This window comes from Mobula birostris, chromosome 29, assembly GCF_030028105.1.
Source record: "Mobula birostris isolate sMobBir1 chromosome 29, sMobBir1.hap1, whole genome shotgun sequence".
NCBI classification, from domain to species: domain Eukaryota; kingdom Metazoa; phylum Chordata; class Chondrichthyes; order Myliobatiformes; family Myliobatidae; genus Mobula; species Mobula birostris.
The window spans coordinates 442,982-461,035 of record NC_092398.1 but is presented as its reverse complement, the minus strand read 5'-3'; the positions used below and the strand labels follow the sequence as shown (position 1 = coordinate 461,035).

At 45.7% G+C, this 18,054-nt stretch overlaps 1 long non-coding RNA gene across 1 annotated transcript; it reads left to right on the top strand.

Annotated features, from left to right (window-relative positions):
* The first annotated feature begins 1,751 nt into the window (after nt 1–1,751).
* On the top strand, nt 1,752–15,028 carry LOC140189855 (uncharacterized). The gene is made up of 2 exons (XR_011883512.1): nt 1,752–1,956; nt 14,881–15,028. It is a non-coding gene; the product is annotated as an uncharacterized lncRNA (long non-coding RNA).
* Nucleotides 15,029–18,054: the final 3,026 nt, after the last annotated feature.

Genomic DNA, 18,054 nt, shown 5'->3' with positions numbered 1-18,054 from the left:
AGCAGCAGAAGAGAAAAGAGGAGGAGGAGGTTGTCACACTGCCCCTTGAGTTTGTTCCATTTCAGTCTGATCCCTGAGAGTGGTATTTATAGAGCACAGGACTCTGTCCAATGATGAGACTCACAGTCCTGATGTCCAATCAGTCTCTGTGCTTCTGGGATTTGTCAGACTGTTGGGGGCAATTTCAACTAACCATGCAGATGGGTAGGAGGTTGAACAAGGCTTCAGAGAGGGGAAAGGGTGGACTGGAAATGGAAAACCAACAATTATTGAGGTGGTTTAAGGCACAGAATAAGTTAGTAAAGGCTTGAACTGCCAGCCTGCACAGTCAGGCTGTCCAACTCTCTTCAGGACAATAGGTTCCCAATATCGTAGCTCGGTGTAAGCTTTTCTGGATCAATAGATATTCAAAGTTCATCTTCCCGACATATAACTGAGCTTAGTCTAACTCTGGGTCACTGTGGGTGCAAGACTGGTTCATCAGAACAGCTCAGCCAATGAGTTTAAAGCTGATGTAATGTTTTCCATCAATAATTACCTGAACAAAATGGTTTAAACCTTCATTTCAGTTTAACATAGACACCAGGCAGTTTAAGATATTAAATAACTGCTCCACCAGTAGGTGTTGGCATAGTGTCCGGAACTGGCTGTGCTGACACATCGGGTGGAGCTTTCCTAACTTCGAAGCACTTTAACTCCATAACCTGTCAATACCGCAGGTGGAGTTGAGTGATGGTGGCCTTGGCAACTTCCCAGCAAATAGCAGCGCCCATGGATCCAACCACACCTGCCTCAGCAGACGGGCTGAAATAATCAAAGCAAGAATGAAAATTTGCACAGTTAACCAGCAGAAAGTTAACTGCTGCAGAAATCAAAGCGGAGGGTAGCTGCACATCCAGCCATTACAGCACAGTCCAGCATTCACAGACCCACACTGACCTTGTAGAGGGTTCACCTCCTGCCTGTGAACCAGTGTTCCTGCCACATCCCAAAACTGGTTGGTGTACAGTACTCCTGATGTAGGTAAGCAGGAAGTCCAGGATGTCAGTGGGTTTGTGTAAACTGGATTGATGGAATTGCTCTGAGAGCTGGTATAGCCTCGATGGGCTGAATGGTCTCCTTGTACACAGTCTCAGTGAGCTGACTGGTCACATTGTACACAGTCTCCATGGGCCGAATGGTCACATTGTACATAAACTCAATGGGTTGAAGGTCACATTGTACACAAACTCAATGGGCCGAATAGTCACATTGTACATGGACTCGATGGGCTGAATGGTCACATTGTACATGCACACGATGGGCCGAATGGTCACATTGTACACGGTCTCAATGAGCTGAATGGTCACATTGTACACAACCTCATTGGGCCAAATGGTCTCGTATATTGCCCCAATGGGCTGAATGGTCACCTTGTACATTACAGAAAATATGAGATAAACGTCAGAAATATGAACAAAACCTTAAAATACTGTTGTTTCTACAGGAACACTATGTCAACTGATTGTTTAAGTACAAATTTATAATTGATTGTTTCATAGGTTGTCACTGTGATGTGTAGTGGATTATGTCTACACCAACACTGCACCCTAGTGGCTTGGTATTGAGTTTAATTGCACAATGCCTCTCCCCGCAATGGGAACAATCGCCAATCCTACACCAGTGGAGTGACGTTGCTTTTTCACATTTCTTTTAATGTTTTTTTTTTCCTTTAGTAGTGGCAGGTTTTGCAATTACGAGCAAAATCCTTTGCCCAATCATAACACCTTGTGCTCAGCACCTACATGAGTTGGACAATCCACACCAGGGGTGCATGAAAGAGCTACTTTTTAATCAGGGCAATGATCAAGATTTTGAAGGCAGAGTTTTGCGGCGGTTTTTCTGAGTTGAGGAGCGACCAGCCAGCAAGAGGGATTCATTAGAAATAATTCCAGTGCAAGTGGAGCGGCCATTCCTGTGAGTGTGCCAGTCTTTAATGTGGTTTTGGCTCATCTGATTTAGGCAAGATCTGGTTTGGGTGAGGTACACTGTCTTGTAAATTACTCTCTCTTTCTGCCTTTATCTGTTCACTCCTCATCTGTTAGGTTTTAGTAGATTAGTAAGAGTGGCTCCCAGGGCAGTGTTCTGTACTGCATGTGGGACGTGGAAAGTCTGGGAGACCTCCAGTCCCCCAGATAAACACAACTGCACCAGGTGCACTGAGCTGCAGCTCCTGAGAGAACATATTAAGGAACTGGAGCTGCAGCTTAATGACCTTTGACTCGTACAGGAGAATAAAGAGATGACAGATAGGAGCTATAGAGAGGTAGTCACCCTGAGCTTGCAGGAGACTGGTAACTGAGTAACTGTCAGGAGAAGAGCAGGAATGCACAGCCAGTGCAGAGCAAACCAGTGGCCTTCCCCCTCGATGTATACAGTATACTTTTAGATACTATTGAGGGTGATGACCTATCAGGAAGGAACCTCAGTGACTGGATCTCTGGCACTAAGGTTCTGTGGGCATAATAGAGACACCCGGATGGTATGTTGCCTCCCTGGTGCCAGGATCGTGACCATGGCATTCTCAAGGGTGAAGGTGAGCAGCCAGAAGTCTTGGCACATATTGGCACTGATGACATAGGTAGACAAGGTGAGGAGGTCCTGAAGAGAGATTTTCAGGAACTAGGTAGAAAGCTGAGAAACAGGACCTCCTGGATAGTATTCTCTGGATTGCTGCCTGTGCCTGTGCCACATGCCAGAGGGGGAATGTCTAAAGTGCCTACGAAATGGCTTTTCATTAAAGTGGTTTAACTAACATGACAGGGGGATGGGAACCAGCATGATAGAGCTGAGGATAAGCCAGCAGGTTTACAAGTAGATGATGGGTGTAACGTGAATGTAAGGAAGGACAAGCCAATGACTGGGTACAAATGAAGACAGAGCAAAGAGTTAAAGTGTACCACAGAGGCAAAATTCAAAAGACCAAAGATTGCAGGACTAAAGGTGCTGTACTTAAATGCACGCAGCATTCGGAATAAGATGGACAAACTTGTGGAGCAATTACAGACTGGTCAGTATGACACTGGGCTTCACTGAGTCGTGGCTGAAAGGCAGCCATAGCTGGGAGCTTAACATCAAAGGATAGACTTTGTATCGAAAGGACAGGCAGGAAGGCATAGGCGGTGGTGTGGCTCTGTTGGTAAAAGATGGAATTACATCTTTAGAAAGAGGTGACATAGGGTCAGAGAATGTCGAATCTTTGTGGGTGGAGTTAAGAAACTTCAAGGGTAAAAAAACAATTATGGGAATCATAACAGCCTTTAAATAGTAACCATGGTGTGGGGTTGAGATTGCAAAAGGAGCTGAAAAAGGCATGTGGTAAGGGTAATGACACAATAGTAATGGGGATTTCAATATGCAAGGGGATTGGGAAAATCAGGTTGGTGTCGGATCACAACAGAGGGAATTTGTTGAATGCCTATGAGAAAGTGTTTTAGGGTAGATTGTGCTTGAGTGTACTCGAGAAAAGACTATTTTAGATTGGGTATTGTGTAATAACCCAGATCTTATTAGGGAGCTTAATTAGGAAATCTCAGGAGGCAGTGATCATAATATGATTGAATTCATACTGCAATTTGATAGGGAGAAGCATAACTCACATGTATCTGTATCGCAGTAGAATGAAGGAATTTACAGAGGCATGAGAGAGGAGCTTGACGAGGTGGATTGGAGGAGATACCGATGGGAATGAGGGCAGAGCAGAGATGAGTGAAGTCTCTGGGAATAGTTCACAAGGCACAGGATAGGTATGTCCCACAGAAGAAGTTCTCAAGTGGCAGGGGTAGACAGCTGTGGCTGACGAATGATGTTAAGGACTGCATGAGAGCCAAGGAAAGGGCATATAAGGTAGCTTGAGTGAGTGGGAAGTTGGATGATTGGGAAGTTTTTAAAATACACCAAAAGGCAACTAAAAAGGCTATAAGAAGGGAAAAGATGAAATATAAAGGCAGATTAGCCAATAATATAAAGCAGGATACCAAAAGTTTTTTCAGTTATATAAAGAGTAAAAGGGAGGCAAGAGTTGATATTGGACCAGCGGAAAATGATACTGGTGAGGTAGTCATGGGGGATAAAGAAATGACAGATGAACTTAATGGGTAATTTGCATCAAATCTTCACTGTGGAAGACACTAGCAATGTGCCAGAGGTCTGTGAGTGTCAGGGAGCAGGAGTGAGTGCCATTGCTATTACAAAGGAAAAAGTGCTAAGCAAACTCAAAGGTGGATAAGTCACCTGGACCAGATGGACAATATCTCAAAGTCCTGAGAGAGGTTGCTGAAAAGATTGCATTGGTCATGGTTTTTCAAGAATCACTTGATTCTGGCATGGTCCTAGAGGACTGCAAGATTGCAAGCCTCACTTCACCCTTTAAGAAAAGAGGAAGGCAAAAGAAAGGAAATTATAGACCAGTTAGCCTAACCTCAGCAGTTGGGAAAGTGTTGGAATCTACAAATGTTTGTATTATTAAGGATGAGGTTTCAGGGTACATGGAGACAATGATAAACTAAGTCAAAGTCAGCATGATTTCTGTAAAGGGAAATCTTGCCCAACAAATCTGTTAGAATTCTTCATGGAAGTAACAAGCAGGGTGGGCAAATGTGAGGCAGTGGATGTCATTTACTTGGATTTTCAGAAGGCATTTGATAAGGTGCCCCAAATGAGGCTGTCTGGCAAGATAAAAATCTATGGTGTTACTGGAGAGGTTGTAATAGGGGACAAGGAAATGGCAGACAAACTGAATAAGTATGCTGGAAGTTCCAGGTGTCAGGGGTCATGAAGTGTGTGAACTTACCATTACTAGAGAGAAGGTTCTTGGCAAACTAAAAGGTCTGAAGGTAGATAAATCACCTGGACTAGATGGTGTACTCCCCAAGGTTCTGAAAGGTGACTGAAGAGATTGTGGAGGCATTAGTAATGATCTCTCAAGAATCACTAGATTCTGGAATGGTTCCGGAAGAATGGAAAATCACAAATGTTACTCCTCTCTTCAAGAAGAGAGAGAGGCAGAAGAAAAGAAAGTATAGGCCAGTTAGTCTGACCTCACTGGTTGGAAAGATTTGGAGTCGATTGTTAAGGATGTGGTTTTGGGGTACTGTACTTGGAGACACATGATAAAATGGGCTGTAGAAAATCTTGCCTGACTAATCTATTTGAATCCTTTGAAGAAATAACAAGCAGGATAGACAAAGGAGAACCAGCCAATGTGTACTTGGATTTTCAGAAGACCTTTGACAAGGTGATACACATGAGGCTACTTAACAAGCCATGAGCCCCTAGAATTACAGGAAAGGTTCTAGCATTGATAAAGCAGTGATTGATTGGCAGGAGGCAAAGAGTGGGAATGAAGGGAGCCTTTTCTGGTTGGCTGCCAGTGACTAGTGATGTTCCACAGGGGTCTGTGTTGGGACCGATTCTTTTTAAGTTATATGTTAATGATTTGGAAGATGAAATTAATGGCTTTATAGCGAAGTTTGCAGATGATATGAAGATAGGTGGAGGGACAAGGTAGTTTTGAGGAGGTAGAGTGACTACAGAAAGTTTAGACAGATTAGGAGAATAGGCAAAGAAGTTGCAGATGGAATACTGTGTTGGGAAGAGTATGGTCATGCACATTGGTAGCAGAAATGAAAGGGTTGACTCTTATCTAAATGAAGAAAAAATACAAAAATCTGAAGTGCAAAGGGATTTGGGAGTGCTTGTGCAAGATTCTCTGAAGGTTATTTTGCAGGTTGAGTAGCTAGTGAGGAAGGCAAATGCAATGTTAACATTGATTTCAAGAGGACTAGAACATAAAAGCAAGGATATAATGTTGAAGCTTTATAAAGCATGGTGAGGCTTCACTTGGAGTATTGTGAGCAGGTATGGACCCCTTATCTTAGAAAAGGTGTGCTGAAACTGGAAAGGGTTCAAAGGAGATTCACAAAAATGATCCCAAGATTAAACAGCTTGTCATCCGAAGAGCATTTGATGGCTCTGGGCCTGTAACCACTGGAATTTAGAAGAATGAAGTGTGACCTAATTGAAACCTATCAAATGTTGAACGGCCTAGATAGAGTGGATGTGGAAAGGATATTTCCTATGAAGGGAGTGTCTAAGACCAGAGAACACAGCCTCAAGACAGAGGGGTGTCCTTTTAGAATGCAGATGAGGAGGAATTTCTTCAGTCAGAGAGCGGTGAATCTATGAAATTCTTTGCCACAGGCTGCTGTGGAGGCCAAGCCTTTATGTATATCTAAGGCAGAGGTTGATAGATTCTTGATTGGTCAGGGCATGAAGGGTTATGGGGGTGGGGGGAGGCAGGAGATTGGGACTGAAAGCGGAAAGCGGCCAGTGAGTGAGTGGGCCAGTGAAGGAGTGGAGCTTTAAGGCTTTGACTCGAGAGGCTTCGACAAGAAGAGGCGGAGGACAAGCTAGCTCGCATTTAGTTTTTACAATGTCTCCTGAGGCAGTGATGTGCCTCTCATGTGAGATGTGGCAGTCTTGGGGGAACTCCCCTTTCCCGCAGAGTCACATCTGCCAGAAGTGCATACGGCTGGGTGATCTGGAAGACCGCGTAAGGAATCTGGAGCAGCAGCTGGATGACCTTCCACTCATAAGGGAGAATGAGGCAATCACAGATGAGAGCTACAGGGAGGTAGTCACACCTAGGCTGTCGGAAGCAGGTCGTTGGGTGACAGTCAGAGGGGGGAAAGCGAAGGTGAGCAGACAGGCAGTGCAGAGCACCCCTGTAGCCATTCCCCTGAATAATAAGTTTACCGTCCTGGATACTGTTGGCAGGGACAACCGACCAGGTGTGAGCCACGGTGGCAGAGTCTCTGGCACTGAGTCTGACCCTGTGATGCAGAAGGGTGGGACGGAGAAGAAGAGAGCTGTCGTCATTGGAGACTCTATAGTCAGGGGAGCAGACAGGAGGTTTTGTGGACGTGAGAAGGACACCCGCGTGGTTTGTTGCCTCCCGGGTGCCAGGGTCCGGGATGTCTCTGACCGGGTGCACGACATCCTGGTACGAGAGGGAAAGCAACCAGAAGTCATGATACATGTTGGCACCAACGACATAGGCAGGAAGAGGGATGAGGTCCTGAGTTTCGGGAACTAGGCAGAAGGCTGAAGAACAGGACCTCAAGGGTGGTGTTCTCAGGATTGCTGCCAGTGCTACGTGACAGTGATGGTAAGAATTGGAGGAGATGGCAGTTGAATGCATGCCTGAGGAGTTGGTGCAGGGAGCAGGGTTTTAGATTTTTAGATCATTGGGATCTCTTCTGGGGAAGGTGGGACCTGCACAGATTGGATGGGTTGCACCTGAACTCGAGGGGGAACAATATCCTTGCAGGTAGGTTTGCTAGCATGGTACAGGAGGGTTTAACCTAATTTGCAAGGGGGATGGGACTCGGAGCGATAGAGCAGTGAAAGAAGTGCATGGAGCAAAGCCAGATCTAACATACAGAGAGGCTTTGAGGAAAGAGAAGCAGAATAAACGGTGTAAAGACAGTAAGGTAGAAGGGCTGAAATGTGTGTACCTCAATGCAAGAAGCATCAGGAACAAAAGTGATGAACTGAGAGCTTGGGTACATACATGGAATTATGATGTGGTGGCCATTACAGAGACTTGGCTGGCACCAGGGCAGGAGTGGATTCTCAATATTCCTGGACTTCAGTGCTTTAAAAGGGATAGAGAGGGCGGAAAAAGGGGAGAAGGGTTGGCATTACTGGTCAGGGATACTATTACAGCTACAGAAAGGGTGGGTAATGTAGCAGGGTCCTCTTTTGAGTCAATATGGGTAGAAGTCAGGAACAGGAAGGGAGCAGTTACTCTATTGGGAGTATTCTGTTGGCCCCTGGTAGCAGCAGAGATACAGAGGAGCAGACTGGGAGGCAGATTTTGGAAAGGTGCAAAAATAACAGGGTTGTTATCATGGGTGACTTTAACTTCCCTAATATTGATTGGCACCTGATTAGTTCCAAAGGTTTAGATGGGGCAGAGTTTCTTAAGTGTGTCCAGGATGGATTCCTGTCACAGTATGTGGACAGGCCGACCAGGGGGAATGTCATACTAGATCTAGTACTAGGTAATGAACCGGGTCAGGTCACAGATCGCTCAGTGGTTGAGCATCTGGGGGACAGTGACCACCGCTCCCTGGCCTTCAGCATTATCATGGAAAAGGATAGAATCAGAGAGGACAGGAAAATTTTTAGTTAGGGAAAGGCAAATTATGAGGCTATAAGGCTAAAACTTGCGGGTGTGAATTGGGATGATGCTTTTGCAGGGAAATGTACTATGGACATGTGGTCGATGTTTAGAGATCTCTTGCAGGATGTTAGGGATAAATTTGTCCCGGTGAGGAAGATAAAGAATGGTAGGGTGAAGGAACCATGGGTGACAAGTGAGGTGGAAAATCTAGTCAGGTGGAAGAAGGCAGCATACATGAGGTTTAGGAAGCAAGGATCAGATGGGTCTATTGAGGAATATAGGGAAGCAAGAAAGGAGCTTAAGAAGGGGCTGAGAAGAGCAAGAAGGGGGCATGAGAAGGCCTTGGTGAGTAGGGTAAAGGAAAACGCCAAGGCATTCTTCAATTATGTGAAGGAAAAAAGGATGACAGGAGTGAAGGTAGGACGGATTAGAGATAAAAGTGGGAAAATGTGCCTGGACGCTGTGGAAGTGAGCGAGGTCCTCAATGAATACTTCTCTTCGGTGTTCACCAGTGAGAGGGAACTTGATGATGGTGAGGACAATATGAGTGAGGTTGATGTTCTGGAGCATGTTGATATCAAAGGAGAGGAGGTGTTGGAGTCGTTAAAATACATTAGGACAGATAAGTCCCCGGGGCCTGACGGAATATTCCCCAGGCTGCTCCACTAGGCGAGAGAAGAGATTGCTGAGCCTCTGGCTAGGATCTTTATGTCCTTGTTGTCCACAGGAATGGTACCAGACGATTGGAGAGAGGCGAATGTTGTCCCCTTGTTCAAAAAAGGTAGTAGGGATAGTCCGGGTAATTATAGACCAGTGAGCCTTACGTCTGTGGTGGGAAAGCTGTTGGAAAAGATTCTTAGAGATAGGATCTATAGGCATTTAGAGAATCATGGTCTGATCAGGGACAGTCAGCATGACTTTGTGAAGGGCAGATCGTGTCTAACAAGCCTGATAGAGTTCTTTGAGGAGGTGACCAGGCATATAGATGAGGGTAGTGCAGTGGATGTGATCTATATGGATTTTAGTAAAGCATTTGACAAGGTTGCACAGGGTAGGCTTATTCAGAAAGTCAGAAGGCATGGGATCCAGGGAAGTTTGCAGGTGGATTCAGAATTGGCTTGCCTGCAGAAGGCAGAGGGTGGTGGTGGAGGGAGTACATTCAGATTGGAGGATTGTGACTAGTGGTGTCCCACAAGGATCTGTTCTGGGACTTCTACTTTTCGTGATTTTTATTAACGACCTGGATGTGGGGGTAGAAGGGTGGGTTGGCAAGTTTGCAGACAACACAAAGGTTGGTGATGTTGTAGATAGTGTAGAGGATTGTTGAAGATTGCAGAGAGACAATGATAGGATGCACGAGTGGGCTGAGAAGTGGCAGATGGAGTTCAACCCGGAGAAATGTGAGGTGGTACACTTTGGAAGGACAAACTCCAAGGCAGAGTACAAAGTAAATGGCAGGATACTTGGTAGTGTGAAGGAGCAGAGGGATCTGGGGGTACATGTCCACAGATCCCTGGAAGTTGCCTCACAGGTGGATAGGGTAGTTAGAAAAGCTTATGGGGCTTAGCTTTCATAAGTCGAGGGATAGAGTTTAAGAGTTGCGATGTAATGATGCAGCTCTATAAAACTCTGGTTAGGCCACACTTGGAGTACTGCGTCCAGTTCTGGTCACCTCACTATAGGAAGGATGTGGAAGCATTGGAAAGGGTACAGAGGAGATTTACCAGGATGCTGCCTGGTTTAGGAAGTATGCATTATGATCAGAGATTAAGGGAGCCAGGGCTTTACTTTTTGGAGAGAAGGAGGATGAGAGGAGACATGATAGAGGTGTACAAGATAATAAGAGGAATAGATAGAGCGGACAGCCAGCGCCTCTTCCCCAGGGCACCACTGCTCAATACAAGAGGACATGGCTTTAAGGTAAGGGGTGGGAATTTCAAGGGGGACATTAGAGGAAGGTTTTTTACTCAGAGAGTGGTTGGTGCATGGAATGCACTGCCTGAGTCAGTGGTGGAGGCAGATACACTCATAAAGTTTAAGAGACTACTAGACAGGTATATGGAGGAATTTAAGGTGGGGGCTTATATGGGAGGCAGCGTTTGAGGGTCGGCACAACATTGTGGGCTGAAGAGCCTGTACTGTGCTGTACTATTCTATGTTCTATGTTCTGTGACTGATAGGGAATAATGAAATGGTGGAGCAGACACGATGGGTCAAATTCTGCTCCTATATTTCATAGTCTTATGAACCACAGCAGTCCTTGTGGTGAAAGGTCTCTCAAAATCCATTGCCCATCCATAATACCTTGTGCTCAGCACCTTCATGAAGCACAGTAGTCCTTGTGGAGTAGGGTCTCTCACAATTGGTTTCCAATGAGTTCAAAGTTTAGATGCATTTACCATGAAGGAACGACAATATATTTCCAAATCACTTCCTGACATTTCTGCCATCTGCAAGGTTGAGTCAGAAGAGAAAGGGGACACATTTCATTTGCACACATCTTGGAGGATGCTGTGCTCTTGTCCTTCAGAGTGTTAGATGTTAGGAGTTTGGGAGGTTCTGTTAGAGTAGCCTGGCCAAGCAACAGTAGTGGATTTTGTGAACGGTACACACCAGAGCCAGCCTTGTCAAGTCATAAATGTTCGGGGTGGTGGATGGGTGTTGATCAAGCAGGCTGCTTTGTTGTGGACTGTGTCAGCTCTACTCAGAGCGGCAACCATGAAACTCACTAACCACATCACCTACCTTCTTATCCATTAAAGATGACTAACAATATACTTATTGGCATGGTGTCATGACAACAACCTTGCCCTCAATGTCAAAACAATGTTGGTGTGCATGCCCCTGTTTACATTTGACATTACTGAGGTTGAGAGGGTAAGTGCTTTGGAATGACTGTCACCAGTAATCTGTCCTGGACTAACAACATTGACTCCATTGCCAACAACGCTCACCAGTGCCTCTACTTTCTCAGGAGGCTAAAGAGATTCGACATGTCCCTGTCGACCCTCAACAGCTTTCATAGTTCCACTATGGAGAGCATCCTAAACAGATGCATCACGGCTGGGTACAGCAGCTGCAAAGCAGAGCTGTGGACACAGCTCAGTACATCACGGAGATCAGCCTCCCCTCCACCGACTCTGCCTACAATTCTCACTGCTTCGGTAAAGCAAACAGCATAACCAAAGACCCCACCCACCTGGACGTTCTCTCTTCTTCCCTCTCCCATCGGGCAGAGGATACAAAAGTCTGAAAGCACTTTCCACCACCAAGTTCAAGGGGAGCTTCTATCCCACCATTATAAATCTAGGGAATGGTATCCTTTTGGTCTTGCTCCTTATTGTCTGCCTGCTCTGCACTCTCTCTGTAACTGCATTCTGTTGCTGGTTTCCCTTATTGAAATGAATTGATCCGTACGGATGGCAAGTTGTTCATTGTAGCTTGGTACATGTGACAATAATAAACCCTTGAATAATGCTGTTTATCAAGGACCATAAGGTTACTGTGCTGGTGATGTTGCTGCAAATATGGTTGTCATTGTACCTGTGCAAATGACAATAATCTTGACTTTGACTTTTTCAACATTGGCTTGGATTCATGGTCGTAGAACACTAGAGCCCTGAAACAGGCCCACCCAGTCCATGCTGAACCTAGTCCCATTGACTACACCTGGACCATAGTCTCCATATCCCTCCCACCCACGCACCCATTCATATTTTATCTAGTTTAGAAATCAAACCCACGTCCACCACTTCCGCTGGCAGCTCATTCCATGTATGATTTTTCTCATTTTCACAGAGCAGCAGTTTGTAATGATCAAGTATAACAGGGCAGGGAAGAGGAGAGAGGACTCGGTCACCCTGTGTGACTGCTCATGAGAAAACTATCTCTAATTCATGCTGCCAAAGTGCCTGCAGCCTTCACACCCCCTGCTTTAAACAGCAGTCTCCATGCTGCTGGTCACGGCTTTGAATGAACTAAGTTTGGAAAAACCCCAGATGCTGCTGGACCCAATCCAGATGTTTATAAATTCTCTGACTGTAGACTCCCCATATCATCATTATTGTTGTTAAAAAAGAAATCTATCCCACTTTGCTGGAGCTTCTTATCAACAGTGACTCAGTGTGTTGACCATGCTTGGGATTCACAACAGCAAAAACGGACAGAGTACATGTTGAGCAATCATATGTCCTTTCCTGAGTGAAAATCAGAACATGACAAACTCACTGAGACCCCTGTGTCTCACTCTCTGTCACCCTGTATCCCATCTCTGAGACCCCCGCGTCCTTTCCTCTGAGACCCCTGTGTCCGACCTCTGACACCCCTGTATCCCATCTCTGAGACCCCTGTGTCCTTTCCTCTGAGACCCCTGTGTCCGACCTCTGAGACCCCTGTATCCCATCTCTGAGACCCCTGTGTCCTTTCCTCTGAGACCCCTGTGTCCGACCTCTGAGACCCGTGTCCTTTTCTCTGAGTCTCCTGTGTCCTTTCCTCTGAGACCCCTGTGTCCGACCTCTGAGACCCCTGTATCCCATCTCTGAGACCCCCGCGTCCTTTCCTCTAAGACCCCTGTGTCTGACCTCTGACACCCCGTATCCCATCTCTGAGACCTCTGTGTCCGACCTCTGACACCCCGTATCCCATCTCTGAGACCCCTGTGTCCTTTCCTCTGAGACCCCTGTGTCCTTTCCTCTGAGACCCCTGTGTCCTTTTCTCTGAAACCCCTGCGTCCTTTTCTCTGAGTCTCCTGTGTCCTTTCCTCTGAGACCCCTGTGTCCGACCTCTGAGACCCCTGTATCCCATCTCTGAGACCCCCGCGTCCTTTCCTTTAAGACCCCTGTGTCTGACCTCTGACACCCCGTATCCCATCTCTGAGACCTCTGTGTCCGACCTCTGACACCCCGTATCCCATCTCTGAGACCCCTGTGTCCTTTCCTCTGAGACCCCTGTGTCCTTTCCTCTGAGACCCCTGTGTCCTTTTCTCTGAAACCCCTGCGTCCTTTTCTCTGAGACCCCTGTGTCCTTTCCTCTGAGACCCCTGTGTCCTTTCCTCTGAGACCTCTGTGTCCTTTTCTCTGAAACCCCTGCATCCTTTTCTCTAAGACCCCTGTGTCCTTTCCTCTGAAACCCCTGTGTCCTTTTCTCTGAGTCTCCTGTGTCCTTTCCTCTGAGACCCCTGTGTCCTTTTCTCTGAGACCCCTGTGTCCCATCTCTGAGACCCCTGTATCACATCTCTGAGACCCCTGTATCACATCTCTGAGACCCCTGTGTCCTTTCCTCTGAGACCCCTGTCATTTCCTCTGAGACCCCTGTGTCTTTTCATCTGAGACCCCTATGTCCTTTTCTCTGAGACCCCCATGTTCCCGCCTCTGAGACCCCCATGTGAGATCTCTATGCCCCTTCCTCTGTGAAAATTGAGTCGCACCCTCTGGATAGAACCTACCTGGACACTAATTAGAACATTCCTGGGCACACACGGCAGCATAGTGACCAGTGTAATGACATTTACCAGGCCAGCAGCCCGAGTTTAATTCCTACCACTGTACGTAAGGAGTTTATACGTGACCGTGTGGGTTTCCTCTTGGTGCTCTGGTTTCCTCCCACGGTCCCGGTTGGTAAGTTAACTGCTCACATGGGTCTCACTGTGCTGCACAGGGTTGTACGACCAGAAGGATCTGTTACCCTGCCGCAACTCAGAAATCAGTGAAGTAGATAAGAAATAAAGATGGCCTTGGTCAAATCTGCTCCAGTGAAAGATGGCATGTCAATTTATTGGATATGGCACCAGATTTCGATCCTGACGGCTTGAAGATGTGCCGGAAGAGGGAGAGGCTGAACTGGGATCCGCAGCAGTCCTCTGTTCACCTCAAGCACAAAATGTGAATGGTCATTTAAATTAATTGTACAACTAGAAACATTTTCTGTAGTTTGTTTCAAATATAGTAAATTAATGAAAATTAATGATTCATTGAGGACATATTTAGAAAAATAAATATATTAATTCTCTATTTCGTTGGCCAAACATTTCAGCTCTGGTGCTGAAATTATGTTGAGTTAAGCTCATTTTGAGTGCAATACGGTGGAGTTTCAATTGACAGCTGAGGCTGTAAACCAATCTGCCTCTGAGATGAACCTAGCTGCTATTCTTAACAACGGTCAAGACATTTCTTTCGTTTGTGAATCTTTCACGAAGCACCACCGGGGCTGTTACAGAACATGGTAAGATATAGCCTTTGTCCTGATGAACACCTAGGCATTGAGCTTAGATTTTGGCAACCATTTCATTACTCATGTCAGCTATTTTCAATACGGGAATAGTGGTTGTTAAGCAGGGACGAGTGCAGTTTAACATCAACACAAGGCAGCTGCCGTGTGATGCAAACGCATACCCTTTCTATGAGGTGACTGAAAACCAATCAGCTCCCAGCTGACTTCCCCGTCCACAAAAGCCTTGGAGTTTGATATTTATTTCCTTTAATGGATCTGTTGCTTCACATATTTAAGCAGAATAGAATGAAAATGGGATAGGATTTGCTGATGAAGTATCGTGCAGACTGTGAAAATGATATCTTGTTGCTGTTATAAAGTATGGGAAGTAAAGATGGATGAAATGGGGAAGATCCTTTGACATATTTTACTCTTATCTTCATTAGGAAAACGGAGTCTTTCTCCCAGCGTGGAAATGTCAGCAGAGGAGGTGGGAGCAGATTCGATAGCACTTAGAGAGGGTCGGGGTACCGCTCACCCTAATGCACCCTAATGCATCAGATGTTTGAACAGACAATAAATCCATGAACACCACCTCACTAATTTTGCTCTCTTTTTGCACGATTTATTTTTTCTATTTTAAAATGTATTTCTTATTGTAATTTATTGAATGATTGATGTATTGTACTATGATAGGTTGTACGTCATGTCCAACGATAACGGGAAACCTGTGCGGGAGAGTTTTTAAAGTTAGAGAAGTTGTTGTACTGGGGCAGTTCCATTCGCTTGACCTTAAAAGTCCTGGTCCAGTGTCATCACATACTGGGGTCTTCCTTGGTTGCAGTGGATGATCATGATGTCTGTGCCTGTTGATGCCCTCAAGGCGTTGCAGAACCATCTTCATGGCCACTCGATTTCACTGCAGGTCTCATCCGCCTGAGCTGACTTCACAAGTATGTCTCTAATTCACTGGGGTATGAGGCCCTCCGGCTACTCTTACCAGGTTTAGCCCACTGTCGAAGCGATGTACCGGGTCGTGGCCGCTGTTGCATGCTGACAGCTACTTGGAGCCACCGGTGAGAGCAGAGTATCTGGTGGGGACCAAAGGTGAGTGAGTTCCCTGAGAATGGACATGACAAGCCTCTTCACCTGTGTTGCAAGGGAGTGTAGGAAAGCGGACCCAAGAGCCGGACACAGACACGGAAGTAGCATTAACAAAGTGTGTTTATTAATAGTTACCAGGAAAGCCGGGAGCGAGAATTAAATGTTTACACGGATGAGGATGCGGAACAACAAACAGGAGGAGCTTGGACACAGATCCTGGACTTAGACTTGGACTTGGACACAGAGCCTGGACTTGGACTTGGACACAGAACCTGGACTGGGACTTGGACTTGGACACGAAGAGACAGAATACCCAACTCGAAGCAGTGGCAAACGGCCGGACCCACTCAGCTGGAAACAAGACGACTAAACCAAACAACAACAGACAGTTCGAATCTTGACACGGAGTAACTCATGAAGCAGCAAACGGCCAGCAATCACCTAGCTGGAAACAAAGAGACAGAATTCTCAACTCAGAGTAGTGGCAAACGGCCGGACCCACTCAGCCAGAAACAAGACAACTAAACCAAACAACGACAGACAGCCAGCATCTTGACTCGAAGCAGCGGCAACCAGCCAGAAACACTCAGCCAGACAGGAAAATGACAGAATTCACATCTTAACTCGGAGTAACGGCAAACAGCCAGCATTCTCAGTAGGACACGAAAACGACAGAATTCTCAATGCAGCCCCACGCACCAAGGCAGCTTAGAGCCCACAATTCTTGGTGACCCAGAACGTGCATTACCGCACTCGCTCAGGTGACGGTCCAGACTTCTCGACAGCCCAGAATGTGCATTGCCCGACCGGCTTCTTGTAACGGTCCACCATTGAGTAGATGTAAGCTGGAGCTTTTATGCTGACCCATTCGAATGAGGATCAGGTGCCCTAATCAAGGAGCCCAGTGGAACACGGGGAAAAGGAAATTAACTGAAATGAGGAGTCAACGGACCAGACCGTGACAACCAGAGGTCAAAAAGGCAATGTTACATTAGTTTTGGGAGAGTTCAATATGCAAATAGATTGGGAAAATCAAGTTGATACTAGATCTCAAGAGAGATAATTTGTGGAATGCCTCCAAGATGGCTTTTGAAGCAACTTGTGGTTGAGCCCCCTAGGGTATTAGCGATTCTGGATTGGGTGTTGTGTAATGAACTGGATATGATTAGGGAGCTTAAGGTAAAGGAACCCTTATGAAACAGTGATCATAACGTGATAGAATTCACCCTGCAATTTAAGAGGGTGAAGCTAAAGTCAGATGCATCAGTATTGCAGTGGAGTAAGGGGAATTACAGAGGCATGACAGAGATGCTGGCCAAAGTTGATTGGAAGGGGACACTAGCACAAATGACAGGAGTGCAGCAATGGCTGGAGTTTATTGGACCAATTCGGAAGGCACATGATAGATACTTCCCAAAGAAAAGGATGTATTCTAAAGGCAAGATGACACAACCGTGGCTGACAAGGGAAGTCAAAGCCAGCATAAAAGCAAAAGAGAGGGTATATAATAGTGCAAAATTACTGGGCAGTTAGAGGATTGGGAAGCTTTTAAAAATGAACAGAAGGTATTAAAAAATGAAAGATAAAATATGAAGGTAAGCAAGCCAATAACATCAAAAATAATACCTAAAGTTTTTTTCAGCTATATAAAGAGTAAAAGAGAGGCAAGAGTAGATATCAGACCAATGGAAGATGACTTGGAGTGATAGTAACTGGACACAAGGAAATGATGGATGAACTGAATAAGTATTTTGCATCAGTTTTCACTGTGGAAGACACTAGTAGAATGCAGGAAGTTTTGAGAGTGTCAAGGGGCGGATGCTATTACTGGGGAGAAGGTGCTTAGGAAACTGAAAGGTCTGAAGGTAGATAAGTCATCTGGACTAAATAGACTTCACCTCAGTGCTCTCAAGGAGATCAGAAATCAATACTTTCTGGCATAGTTTCGGAGGAACGGATATTTTCAAATGTCACTCCACTCTTCAAGAAGGGAGGGAGGCAAAAGAAGCAAAATTATAGGCTAGTTAGCCTGACCTCAGTGGTTGAGAAGATTTGGAGTTGATTGTTAAAGATGTGGCTTCAGAGTACTTGGAAGCACATGGCAAAATACGCTGAAGTCAGCATGGTTTCTTTAAGGAAAAATCTTGCCTGACAAATCTGTTGGACATTCTTTGAAGAAATAACAAGGATAAACAAAAGAAAATTGGTGGATATTGTGTTCTTGGATTTTCTTAAGGCCTTTGACAAGGTGCCACACATTAGGCTGCTTAACAAGATAAGAGCCCATGGCGTTATAGGAAAGATACTAGCATGGGTAGCGCATTGACTGATTTGCACAATGCAAAGATTGGGAATAAAGAGATCCTTTTCAGATTGGCTGCTGTTGACTACTGGTGCTCCACGGTGCTCTGTGTTGGGGCTGATTATTTTTACATTGTACGCTTGTCATGGTCCGGATCGGGTTCCCTTTAAATTTCCTTTGTTTGTGTTACGATCTGGACCGTTGACTCCCTGTT